This window comes from Stegodyphus dumicola, chromosome X2 (genome assembly GCF_044657685.1).
Source record: "Stegodyphus dumicola isolate Sdum_Otavi_A_Nest chromosome X2, ASM4465768v1".
NCBI lineage: Eukaryota > Metazoa > Arthropoda > Arachnida > Araneae > Eresidae > Stegodyphus > Stegodyphus dumicola.
Genome location: NC_140781.1, coordinates 19,938,011 through 19,953,064, shown reverse-complemented (window position 1 = coordinate 19,953,064; position 15,054 = coordinate 19,938,011).

Genomic DNA, 15,054 nt, shown 5'->3' with positions numbered 1-15,054 from the left:
TCATGCTTTTTTCTCGATGCAGAGTCTTTATTTATACCTGAAATAAATGGAATAGAATGTTTATGAGCAATATTTTCTAATACCGACGGGTTTAAGAATGACTCTGCTCTTCTGCTATTGCAAAATGGGCTATAATTTTGCGTTGAGGTGAATTTTATGATGAATACATCTATATTAAAAGTTATAGAGAAGATTTTATACACCATATTAGACATTTAATAATACAATAGATCCAGCTGTATTTAATGTGTATATTAATATTATCAATTTATATTATTAATTATTCTCAATATTGCAGGAAAGCGTTGGAAGATGTTTGCAAAGATTTTAGAATAATATACGTAAATGGAATTGTTAAAATGTGATATAAATGTTAACAGATGTAGGTGACAGATGTACATAAACAGAATCGTATGTTAAAATAACAGCTAACGTTTTTCCTTCTATTTTTGCTGTTCAAAAATAGTTGCATTTGTTCTTATATTAAGTCATTTTATAATATTCTTAAATAATGTTGGTTATGAAACTACATGAAATAACAAAGCATTTTAACTTTTCTATATGAAAATTTACTAATTCAAAATAGTTAGCTGTTAACCCGGGGGGGGGGACGGAGCGGAGTCACCATCGTACTACCAAGCGGTTATGTGGTATTTTTAATTGATTACGACAACGCACGCCAAAAGAAGGGGTGCCCGGTAGACGAAGCCAGTTTCCCTTAGAAAGTCCTTCACGAAGGCATCCTTGCCTTTAGGCAGATAGCCCTCGAATGCTTTGCCATAATCAAATAAACCAAATCAAACCGAACTCCGTGGAGGACTTTGTAAGGGAATCTGGTTCATATCCATGTTACACATGGGGAAAATCAACAAAACGCCCATGGAGCCATCCCTTTCCTAGGATTCGAAGCCCGAACTAAGTTACCAGTGTTCAGCGACTTTACCGCTGTGCCGTTGGTGAGTCGCTATGTGTTATTGTCTCGAGTTTCCGTACATGAAGGATCAGAAGCACTCGGCAGAAGTCGGAAGTTTAAATTTAATGTAGAAGTTATTCCTTCGCAGTAAATAACAGCCAAATATTTATTTCGCCTACCAGTGGCCGAAAGGAGGAGTTAGACATGAAAAGAAATCTTAGCGAACGTGTGGTTTCGTGGTTTTTCCCATGTGTAACATAAACACAAAGAGGTTTCTTTCGAAAGTCCTCGGGGAAGGCATCCGTTACCTTAAGCATATAACTCTAGTGTGCTGTACCATATTCTAATAAATCCAAATCCATAATCTTTATTTAATTAAACCAAATTTTTGAGCTATTATAAAGAAGAAATGCAATATTTAAACATGAAGATTTTGCATAACATCCTGATAGATACAAACCAGTTTTAGTTAGTTTAAATAACTTTTCCATTTAGATCTCGACCAAGAAGAGAATTAGTACTTCTCATTTTGCAGTATTTAGATAAGCTATCACTGCATGGTATAACTTTTAGGTATAAGCTTGTTGTATAACTTTTATTCTAAAGAGAAATTCTACGAGTGTTTTATTCTAACTACACTTTCTTGGTAGCTCATAAATAGATGCTTAAGAAACTGCTCATTTTACTGAGCACAGAATAGAAAAATTATTTTAAATTAGAGTGTAGACTCTTTGTTTAATTGATTGAACTCGGGAAGGCCTTCGTGGAGCCATTCGGACACTGGTAGATATTTAGAATGTAGATATTTATTATGTGGGCATTCAGATAATATAAATCTGAATGAAAAGGGCTTTGAAACATATTTTGCAGAAAATCGCGCAATCCAATCCTTCAGATTCCAGTTGCAGTCAAGCCAATTTCAAGGAAGTGAAAGATTGGTTCTTTATACGTGGTGGTTCTTTGTATCTACTCCGATAAGGAAAATGTATTATCTCATGAAAATGTGTACAAATTGACTGATATATCGTAAGAAAACTGGTTACTACAGTCATAGCTGCCAAAAGAAGTGAATACGAATTCTAATCAAAAAAATAAAAATATCACATTAAGAGTAAATTATAATTACTCTTAAGTGCAATTATTAATTTTGTGTTCTATTTTTTTTTTTCTTTCAGTTTCATTTTATGCCAACTATTTTACAAGTTAAATTACTCACCATAAAAGTCAAGACTCACTCGAAATACACATCTTTCTCTAAAATAAGCATTTACAATTAAGAATAATCATTTTATGATTATTCATATTGTAAAAATATATTTCAGAGAATACTATAACGGTGGGTTTTAAGAATTTTACCATTTTAGTCGAACATGAAGAATTTTTATTTTTAAACTATATATCCCTCACAAAACTAAAACATTTTCAAGCGCATCTTCAAGCAAGAGTCTTTTAAGCGCGAGGGGATTTCTGCATTTCTCGCTGAATATTTACTTGGTACAGCAGCAAAGCAAAGACCTCAAATTCCTGTTTTTTTCATTGAAGGTTTCCTTACTGTTTTTAATTCTTGTTTTTGAACAGGAGTCTTAAACACCTGTTTAAAAAAAAACAAACTACAGTCTAAAACTCTTGATCCTCACTAGGAACTTTTCGAAGAAAAGTGTTATTTATTTATTTATTTATTTTTTTTAGTTCTGTGGACTTTTCAAGACAAGATTTTTTCAGTTAAAATACATTAAAATTGTTCACAACACAAAAAAATGTTGAAAGATTCATATAACAATTACAGTTAAATACCAGATCAAATAAATAAAAGTGCCTTATAAGCAAATTCTTTTCTATACAGAATTTCATGGTTTAATAGTTTTCATAGGTCGTAAGATCAAAGCCTATCGTAAAAGTCTATAAGTAATCTTAGTGCTTTTAATTAACAACACTAAACGATTATGATCAGTCTGCATGATGAATTTTACAAGTCTATCTTGATATAATTTTAACTTATACTGCAAAGACAATGACAGCACACTCCATTTCGATAGCACTGTACGTTTGTTCAGTGAGTGAGAAATTTTTTGTATGCCCTTCGCCTTTAGCATTTATCTGTCACAGTATAACGCGAGTACCAAGAACTGAAACATCGCATTGGATGACAAATGGTTGAGAAAAAACAGGACTGTGTAATACTTAGCAGTTTCTTGAGTTCATCAAAAGCATTTTAGCAAGCATCAGTCGAATTTCTGAAACAGATCAATCAGTTAATTCGGAAATACTTTCATATAAAAGTTTTGATTTGGAATTCTAATACAAGATCTTAAATTCAAGAATGAAAATGTTCCAGTATTACGTAATGAATTTCCCACTGTGAGACAAGAACTCTCCCCCCCCCCGAAAAAAAAAACCACTATTCTCGCTGATGATTTCGACACTTTAATACAAAGTTTTAAATTTAGAATATCGTACTATTGGTTGAATTCAGTAATAAGATGAAATATTTTCATAGATAATTGCACTGTACATTTAAAAGCAAAGTACTTTTAAAAGCACTCATGTGTCTTGCACTCCTTTAGTTTAACCCTTTCACAGCGAAGTCGCCCGTATCACCCGTGCATTCACACATCGGTAGGTCGCCCGAAACCTACGTCTATTTTCTATACCTGATGCTTTCCCCATCACGTTAGTGCATGGCTCATTGGTTTCGAGAGTTGTTAAATGACATGCCAACCATTCTTTTAAAGCGACTAAAGTAGCTGTCTTATATAAAGGCACTTTTCCTCTTTTTTTTTTTAACGTCAACATGTAGCTATTCATGTTCGCATTTGCAGTCTTATCCTAAGATGAAACTGCACAAAGATCCATAGGAGAGAAGCAATTACTTTACTTAAGTAGGTTACTATTAAAGCATTCTACTTGGCGGAGTATGGAAATTCATTCTAAGAGAATTTCGTATGCACGGGCGTTTCAGATGTTTGTGAAGAACAGATTTTAGCCTTTATCGACGCGAAAGAGTTAAAACACGAAGAGTGGTTTCAGTTTTCGGTTGCAGCGCCTACTATCTGATATCTTACTCTGTAGTGAAGATTTTAAAAATAATTTCACAATTTTGGAGAAATATCAGCAATTTTTATGTTTAAATCATACACACCTCACAAAACTCAAGCATCTTCAAGCAAAGATCTTTCAAGAATGAGGATTTCTCCATTTCTCGCTTATTTGGTAGTGTAGCAACTCAAACACATTACAATATGAAAATCCAGGATACATAATGAGCATGTCATAGGATACTAAGATATATTCATTACGTATCCTGGCTTTTGACGATTTGGGTATTATACCTGTTGTAACCAGCTTTTATTTAGAATGCAGAGGAGGGCCTATAGATAAAAGAAACATAAGTTTTTCTTTTCTGTTCTTTTCCAGTTTCATCTTATGTCAACAATTTTACATAATAAATTACGTAACATAAAAGTCATGATTCGCTCGAATTTCACATCGCTCTCTATAATACATAGTTATAATTCTGAATGATCATTCATATTGTAAATATGTATTTCAGAGAATATGATGCCCTAAGATTTGCTTATTATGTGGCTTATAGAGTAAATAAATAAATGCTCATGTTTCGAATTTTATACATTATACAAAGCTGTTTCGTTACTAAATTGAAAATGCATGATTCATTTTTATAAAGTGCATAACTGCTATTTTCATTTTTTGTACCGAATTTATCTTAATGATGCTAATTGATTACACGTGAAGAGATTTGTAGCTAATTTCTTATCCAGTCTTTGCCTTTACTTTGTAGAGTCATTAGGTTATTTTAAAGCAGGGGACGTGGAAAATGTGCAATACCCTCGTAAGGACTCTAACCCTGGAACTCTGGAATGCACTTGGAATACGCTTCCATTTACACCGCGAAAGCATGCGGAAGAGAGAGAAAATACATTATATACTTTCCCTTTTAAAGAGCGACTGGGAATGAGGAGACCCTATCGCCAGATCCTGATGGTTACGAATTATCGTTCACCACCTTTTAGTTCGAGCATCACTTGTAGAGTCATTAGGTTATTTGAAGCAGAGGACTTCAAAAATGGACAGTGACTCACTGAGACTCGAATCCTGAACCTCTAGAATACGCGTGATGTATGCACTACGGATTACACTATGGATACAGGATTACACTATGGATAGGAGAGAGAAAAAAAGCTTATAACTTTTTCTTCAAAAGTATTCAATTTGATTCGCAAAAAATTCTTATTTTCATGCTACCGAATAAACTCGAAAACTATTTTGTCAGCTCGCTTTATATTTAAAATTTTAAAAGCAATATATACTGATTCGGAAAATGAAAACTTCTATATTTATTTATAATCGAGCGCTCGGATATCCAGACTCTGTGTAACGGATTTCCTCGGAACGTTCAGTGAGCCATGTTAGATTGATTATTTAATTAAATGTGGCAAAGCGCTCGAGGGTTATTTGCTGAATAATCCATAATGTGGTTACTGTGAATGGAACTTTATTGACACCGCAAGCGAGAGTAAACATGAAAAGTCAATCGTCTAATAATGTAAGCTTTAGAAGACTGCATACGTTGTCTTCTAACTTAATTTCGTTCCAATTACGTCAATGATCTGTAGTTGGTTGGCCTTTTATAAATACAATATAACTTCAAATATCCTTTAAACTTCAATTATTTTGATCTTTTTTTTTCATTTTCTAGATCAGAGTTTCTTAAACTATGAGTCGCGATCCCAAATGGGGTCGCAAATCGAAATTTTGTGGTGTTGAAAATTCAATTCGATAGCTGAATTTAAAGAAACTGTATTCATAAGATTTTTAAAGAAATTACATTAATTGACATTAATGAGATTAGACTTTTAAAGCCATTATATTAATTGATATTAATGCGATTAATTACCTGTTATATCTAATCGTTATATGTTAAGTGCGAAAAGGATTTGTAAAACAGTCTAGCAATTTAAGCTTAAAACTTGAATTTTAACAAAAATCCTTGATGCATTCCGGATCGGAGTTAGAATTAAATTTCTCTCACGATTTCTGACATAGCATTAAATGTTCCTTTGTCATTAAGCACTAAATATTCTTATGAAACTACTTTTTCAGTTTTAATGCTAATTAAAGCCAAATGTCGTTCAACGTTGAAACATGTTGAAGATGCTTTATGTCCAGCAGTATCAAATATCGCACCAACATGTAATTTGCTATGCTGCAGAAAACAAATACATATGTCTTTTTAGAATTTTCTTTAATTTTTGCTTGCTTAAAATAAAGCCCCTAAAACTAATTCTTTTTACATGTATAGTATTTACCAAAGAAGTAAATTAATTACGGGAGGATATTTATCTTTATATCTTTATTTTATATTAAATATCTGGGATTGCAAAAAAAATCTCATTGATAAAAAGTTGTCGCGATTGAAAAACGTTTAAGAAGCCCTGTTCCAAATCAAGAAATATTAAGCAGGTTAATAATTTATTTAAGAATATTTACTTTTTTTCATTGAAATAATACCAAAAAGTGCGCTCGTGTGCAAAATTAAGAGAATTTGCATTTTATGCCGAATTTCTGAAAAACTAGGGGTTATATTTTAATGAATTTTGGTATGAATATACATTTAGAACAGAGAAAGAGATGTATGACTTAAAAGTTATATACGCATGATTATCAGTAAAACTGATAGTGCTGGCATGTCCAAAATCCACGTTGTGATATCGAACGGAAAATGAGACTAATTTGGGATATGATATCCGCTCTTACACCCAGGTAGGTTGTGCACCGTGACGGCATACTAGGTAGAATACTGGCAGCATATTGGACAGCATAACGTGACGGCAAACTGGGCAGCTGAAAAGTCCCTGTGGCAGTCGATCCCTCTCCTACAGTAAGGCAATTTCCAACGCTGGGATGATTCTCGGAGGGGGATGGCGACATGAACTTGCCATCCCAAGAGCATCCAGACATGCTGTATAAGCTTAAGGTCAGGAGACCCCGGCTGGGCAATCCATGCTGCGAATTCTTCGCTTTCCGGGTAATCTTTGACCAGCTGATTCCCATGTGGACGATCGATATCGTCCATTCACAGGAGCCCTGAACTATCTGCGCTTAAAGTCCACATAGGCCTCTAAAATCTCCTCGCTATACTTCATAGCAGTCAGGGAGCCTTTGTAAAACACATGCATACACCTTCACCACCGCAATAGTCCTTTTCCCTGATGAGAGAGAGAGATGGTATCTTGTTCCAAGCTCTCTCTAGATACAAGTACGCCAAGAATTAGTATCCAGGCCAAATGTCGAATCATTTGTAAAAAGCACGGTGCTCCGCTAAAGTCTGGTCCAAGAGCCATGTTGTCTGCACCATGCTAAACGCGCTTTGGGACGTGATTTATTGAGCGGAAAGCAAACAGCGGTCTTCTGGCATACAGGCCCTATCTCATGAAGCCTTCGAGCGACTATAGGCCGTAAAGCTCGGGTTCCAATGGCAGCATTCAGCTGACTGGAGAGCTGGGAAGCTGTAGCAGTCCTGTGTTGAAACACTGAAAGGGCCAACTAATGATCCTCATTCGTCGTTGTAGATCTTCGTTTACCTTGCCCAGGTCTTATCGATGTGGATACAGTGTCCTGCAGCTGTTCCGACAAATTGCAATTCCGACACTGAGCGTTACGTCACGTTGAGCTCAACAGTCACCTATGCTTGTGATTGGCCTGCTTCCAATCTGTCGAAAATTGGCCATCTCATTCCATCATCCCTACCTTCGAGGCAACTCATTTTACATGATACTTTATAAATTTTTCCCACTCTTGAGAGAATATCATGAAGGACTACGTGTACACAAATCATCTTTGATACTTGGTTGATACTCTTTCCTGCAACAAGTGATAGCGTTCCCTACTCTTTCCAATTATTGAAAGAGTTCCATTAAGGCCAAACTTGTGAAGCAACCGTAAAGAATATTGTCGAAAAGAGATAAGTACCTGACGGAGAGAGAACAGATTGAAGCTCTTTGCTTCTAAAATTGAAGACCGGGTAAGTCTGGAGATTGGTCGCTGTCGATGCTGGTAGTCTCTCAGAATTCACGCATTTGCAAAGACACAATATCAAACTATAGCAAAAGAACTAGGGAGTTCTGCTTACTTATTGGTCATCCTGATTGTTCAATGCAGCACGCAACAAATGAGCTGCGTAGGGCCGAAAAAACCGATCTTCCTCAAGAATGTCGTATTCCAGCATTTTTGCGAAACTTTCTGGGTTATATGAGTTCGCTCAACTTCCTTTAATCCATGTGGTGAAATCTTTGATTGATTCTATTTTTACATGCGAGTGCAGGCTTCTGCTTCTTATGAACCTATGATAATTCTATTCTTGTGATAATTCTGCAACGCCTGAAGTTTTTTTAGTCTTTCTCGCTGGCAGCAGTCCAGGCGGGACATGCATACGGAATAATAGGTCTAATAGATGTGATATAGATTCTTTTCTTCAAGTTGATAGAAATCTAATCATTTTTAAGCAGTGGGAAAAGTTTGAACATTATTGCATATGCTTTTCCACACATTTTGGCCATGTGAGTGGACCAGGTGAATGACCTATTAAAGGTAAACCCCCAGATAACTGGCGTTATCCACTCTAGGAACCAGGGTACAGAAGAGCCTTACATCTTTCGTGATAGCTGACATTTTGCGGTATTTCCTATCCAGCAAAATTTTTGATTTCTCAGGTTGAATATTCATTTTTCTATTTACTACACCATTTCTCAACGGCGAGGATCTTTTTCTGTATTTTGAGAGGGCGTGATTTTGCGCAAAAATCACCGAAAAACCTCTCATGCACTTACAGTCTCTTGACAATCTCGGCTCCGCAGACATGCAATTCTTCGCTTACGTATTCGACAAATTCAGTTAACGCTGAATATTTGCATAATTCTTCGGCCGCATAATTAATACCTTTGATTCAATATGTTGCAAAAAATAGACATAATTAGCAAATTCTGTCAATTTTGCCCGCAGGGTAATTACAGTAACAGAAAAACTGTATAATGAAAGACTTAATACATATTATATTTTTAATTCAGTTATTCTATGTAGATAAAAATTTATGTTTGTGTAACTACTGCAGTTGAATAGAAATAAATTACACGTTTTGTTTTATGCAAATAAAATACAATTTTTTTATTAATTTTAGTACAATAAAGGGAAAAAAAGTAAGGTTATTTGTTTAGTTTTAGTATATCTATAAATAAAAAACTTTTGAATATTTTCCTTTTTTGTTTTAACACAACTGTTGTAATAAACAGAAATAAGTCGTATATTTAGACAACTAAAATGTGAAATAAAGAATTTTTTTTATTGTATAACCGTTGCTGAAGTAAATTATGTAAACAAAGTCATAAACGTTTCTAGCTTGATCTTGCAATAGGTAAACGTTTGGCCTGCAGGGGAATGTTTAATTATCTGCATAATTCGACTATCCGAGTAGGCTATGTTCGCAATCAATCTGGGTATTTGGCGTTATTTTGATATTCCCGAATTATGGCACTTCGAGTAGGTTAGTCATTTTTTCGTTAAAGGATAATTAAAAATGCTCATAAGAAATTCACAGTTCCATAAAAGTGTTCAGTCGATTAATTTACCTTCGATAACAGGCTTCGATAACATAATCTATATGGACTCGAAAAGACCCTGTTCAAAGCATGTGCATAATAGGCATTGCACTACAGAGATCTACAACAGTGGGATTTTGTGGCCGACATACTAATGCCCCAGTGGATTGGTCGCCCTGTCTTTCGCGAAAAGAAATGAAAGTTCTATTAAAGTAAAATGTAAAGTTTTGAATTTATAATCTATCCACAATTGAAATTAAGTATCATATGAAGCAAAATTAGCAGTATTTAGAAGGCAAAAAAGTCTTAGAGTAGCTCCAGGTTAGAAGTTCCCAGGCCTTCAAACTACGTAGCAAAATGCTGTGAAAATCTTTTCTTAAAAAGAACTCTTAATAGTAGGGGAAAGTGCAGAAGGGTTTTTTAACTTTCTGGCCTTGAGGTGTTGCATGTCGTGCAGCTCTTGTTGTGTTCTTTAATTACAGAGTTAGCCATATTGATTAAAGATTCATGTCTGCCTAGTGCTGAGTAACTGAGTTATGTTTTTTCTTATTTATAAGCATTTTCATATAAAAGTAACGCAATTTTAATTTTGATGTTTTTTAGTGCCACTAACAACGAAAGCAGAACCTACTTTTAACCTTCCTTTTAACTACGAATAACACGCTGTAGAACCATATTACGTCTGAATATTATTATAGCTTCTTTTCATGCAATGGAATTGTTAGGAAAATCTTACCGCAATATTTTTAATTTTGCCCACCACAACACTATTTTGCTCTTTATATAAGCACGAAATAAATACATATATCTGTTTGATAATATTTAATTCTTATAAAAATTGATAATATTTAATTCAGTGACTGTCATTCTGAGCAATATGATCAAAATTATGTAACTGAACATGCAAAGAATAAAATGACACAAAATAACATGCTAAAAGAAAAACCTTTAATTCTTTTGTCTTGTATACTCACGCACACATTTACACTTTCAAATATCAGTGGTGTTTTCTTATTTTCGATGGGCCCAGGTTGATGAACATAAAATTTCTAACTTCTTTGCTGTTGTCCAGTTACATGTTACAAGAGTTAGCATCCTTTTATTATTTCCCTGCCTTAGCTATGCCATTACGGTGTAATTTTTATTGATTATTCTAGTGCTGATGTGATAGTTTCCTTTCATAAGCTTGAGTTACATCATTCAAATAGCCAAATAATCCAATAAATATAAATTTATAAACAATTTGATATCGTTTCAAATGCTTTATTATAATATATAAATAGCCCTTTTCTTGAACTGTTTATAGTGTTTTCAAAATTTATGTTTCATTATTATTAAGAATGGAAAGAAAATACCAGAATAAAATCGACTTATTGTCATTACTGCCTAAAATTAGAATCTTCATATGCTCTTTTCCGGTATTTTGCCGAATAATTGCAGTGATACCAATTTGATCCGGGAAGAATAAATAAAAAGTCCGTTTTAACATTTTCCGAGTTTTCAGTGAGGTTCTTCTTACAGAAGAAGTACATTGCTAGCAAACTAAAAGAATAACAACGTCGCTCTCCTCTTCAGAAATAACTCCAGGTCAAGCAATAAAACTTTTCGTACATTTGGAAATTATTGTTTACAAGTGTATATTTGTAGACTTTGAATATCATACACCGCAGTTGCAATCTTTCGTTTGTATTGCTTCATATGTTGAATATTTTCTTGAAATGAAATTTTTCCTTCTACAGATGCATAACTAAAATTATATATATGGGGTATACTACACTATAGGCTATCTGTTTTGTTATAATCTGCTGAATTTCTAGAAATCCTTACTTTAAGAAATTGAAGTTTTCCGAATATTTAGAGTTCTTAATATGATTACTGTGGAAAGTTTTTTTTGAGTTAAATAAACCATTCTGTTATAAATTTAGCTGTACTATCACTTCTACTATCGTCGGCTCCTGTCTGGATGCAAATTAATATATAAAAACGGTATACGTGAAAGATTATATAAGAACGGATTTTTTTAAGTTAGTGAGAGAGCTGTTGGTAGCGATGCAGACCTACGTGATACTTCTCATCCAGCTCATTAAAATTGCGTAGTCTTTTTTTAGCCTTTAAGTAACCATCTTGATCGCGTATTGAAAGTCTGAGCCAAGGCCTGATAGTATTTTATGTTGTAAATTTCAATCATTAAATACTTCATTATCTTAATTATTACACTTTACCTTAAAGACTTTGCATTAGTTTATGTTTGCAAGTAGCGAAGACTGATTTGGAAGCATGAGCTGTGCATTTTGTTAAGTTGTTAATAAATATGCTTATATATTTGCTTAACTAAGACAGTATGATAAGTTACATGACAGTCTCACATGCCATAGGTAATTTACTAAGTAATGAGCTCCCTCCAATAGTTAAAACCGCTTTTAAGTTTTGTGGAAAGATGCTTAAATTTTGCAATGTTGAATAGATTTAAGGCATGAAATACTGTAAGAAACAGTAAATTCAGAAGATAGCAGCTCCTCATTAAGATTAAGATAAAATTAATTTATATGCTAATAGATCATTTAGACAGGCAATTTAATTTTTTTACGTCTACAATGCAATTAGCGTTCGAAATAGGAATTTAGAGCATTAAAAAGATTGTTCTTCTCTTGGCATGCCCCAGGAACAGCGTAAATTATATTCTTCGTGAAACATATTTCCGCTCACATTGAAAAGAAGTAAAATAATTCAGTTACGAATGAATTTGAACAGGAATACCAACAGATGATTAACATTTTTGGCAGTCCCTCTACGTATTCAACAAGCATGGGTATTACATATTACATAGCCTTTACATATTAATATGATATACAGCTATTTCCGGAGACAGGATTATAAATACCAAATTCTCCCCTGCGGAATTTGCAACCAAGTATTCTGCATTTGGACAGAAAGTTTAAGATGTTGCGAGATGACTAAAACTAGAGTCCAAATATTCTAGTTAATTGTTCGATTGGGAATGTTCATTAATATTCCGAAGGCAGATGGGATGATAAAAAGAAGCCCTTACTGGGATTCTTTATTCTCCGTTAAAAATAGTACAACTCAGGAAGTCTTTGCGCTTGAAGGAAAATGTCTGGCTCTGCGAAACGTTGTAATGTAAGCATGAAGAAGAGCTGGATGACTGTAATGAATAGCTGGAATAATGTCATTATGAATGGCGTCTGGTCCTATAGTTTTATTCAGGTTCACCAATTTTAATATACCGCTGATCTCGTTAATTGACGATGTTCGCTCACAACCTTGAATTTTAGCATAGCGATGCTCAGCGACACTGAAATCTTTTTGTTTTAGGGAGTGGGATTTGTTCTAAGATCTTAAATATGGAGTAAAAAGTTGGGCAAAGATCTGAACACAGGAGCTTGCTGTCTGGTGAATAAGACATATGATATTTGTAAATTTAAATACCTTGTTATGGACTGTTTTAAAGACTACTCTGTTTTTTTCAGAGAAGTTTGCACCGTAAATTTTCCAAGAGGCGAACTTTCACAATGGCCTTTTGTTTCGGAATTGGGCCTTTTATATGTGGCCTTATGGCTTTTTAAAACTGTTTCTTGAGAAGCTCTCTGTTATGGATCATAGTTATTTTGCATTCTACTCCTTTATGCGTGCACTTTACTGTGCTTGACATCCATTTCAGCTTCTCAATAAGGTGTTTTGTTGGGGCTTATGATCTTGCGACACTTTAGTGCTTGCTCACCACATGTAGAATGTCCATAATGTTACAGTGTAGCACATCAAAGTCCTGCCTACATTTATAATTGTTGAAATTAGTTTTTAAGTTTTGTACATAATAGGCTGAGACATTGCTGAAACGTTTATGTTCAGGAATTTGTTTTCCTCTTGTTTTGGTGACACGATACTGATTAAAATCTAAAATAAATTATAATTGTCGATTATTATTGAGTGAGGAGTGATCCATAACTTTCCATGTATGTATTTATGGGAATATACTTATTGTTGCTAGAGTGGCATCCGGCACCCTTCTACTCTGATAGTCCAAAACGTAGGAGGATTTTCCTTATAATCAACAGTGGCAAGGTTTGCACGAGGAGGTAGTCGATGACCTCGTTCACTACCTTTTGAATGCCCAGAAAGCATTAAATTTCATTTTTGCTACCCTGCAAATAGAAATCTAAAAACATAGGCCGAGGATACTTGTAAGAATATATATGCACTCAAGCATATTCTAGAAGGCTTCTGCTTTACGAAACGTACCTCCGACAGACATGACTAAAATAGAGATCTCAGAAAAGCACATTATGCTGCCAGCATTATCATAGTTCATATATAAAATGCATTGGTTTTAATTCCAGTAGTAATGTATCACAAAAACACTGCTTGTAAATAGCTCTATTATCATTTATTTCTAACTGCTTACATATACATTTCTTTACAACATTTGCATCTTTTTACATTTTGCATCTATGTTTAGCTAGTTTTCCGTGTTATCATTTTGGCTCTGGTATAATAGTTTCGTTAAGCGTGGTAATTGTTGGATTTCGAATGAATGTAGTTTATATTTTACTCTTACTTTCCTTTAATATTTTGTTTACTTATATCGTTTGGCCACTAATAATTATTGTTAGTTTAGTTTCTGGGAAGTGGCAACAAAACAATTTATAAAATTTGGAAAATATGTTTCTGTAGTTAAGTTAGGCTTATTAAAGAAGAATGACATATTATTTACATAAGGGATGTTTTACTTAGGTTAACAAATGAATACTTTAGAATATTTTTAGTAGTCTCTTAAGAGTCCGTGATTTTTTTTTTTGACGCGTAAGCGAACATTTTATTGTACTCTCGGCGGGACATAAGAGACGTTAGTTTAGAATTCTAAAGTATAAAATGGAAGGTAAAGAAGCTGTTAAACTTGAAAGGCTTTTACAAAATCCTTCAACGTTTCAGAAGAATTTTAAAGAAAAGTGAGATAGATTCTTCTGAATTGCAGTCGGAGCTTAATGTTTTTGTTTCGAAAGTTCAACGTTTGGAAGATACGCACATACGTTTTCTTAGCACACTGACTGAAAACGAAATTGAAGCAGAATTTGGTGCTATTGAAGATTATGGTGACAAGGCCGTGAGAATCGAAACTAAAGTGAAAGGTATTCTTCAGAATCTACAAAATGTAAGTACTTCAAATTTAATTTTGAATGAATCTGTTAATGTGAATGCATGTAAACGTACATTTAAACTTCCAAAGCTTGAATTACGAAAATTTGATGGTGAAATTTGAAAAAATTGACAAAGATGTTACGATTTCTGATAGTGATAAATTTCAATATTTATTACAAGCGACTGTTGAGGGTTCGCGTGCAAGGGAGGTTATTGAAAGTTTTCTCCCTACAGTTGCTAATTATTCCAAGGCCATAGAATGTTTGAAGGTTCGTTTTGGTCAAAATGACTTGCAAGTGGAAGTTTATGTGAGAGAGTTGTTGAAATTGGTCGAGAAATGCAAATTCTAGTAGTTCTTGTAATAACTTATGTGCA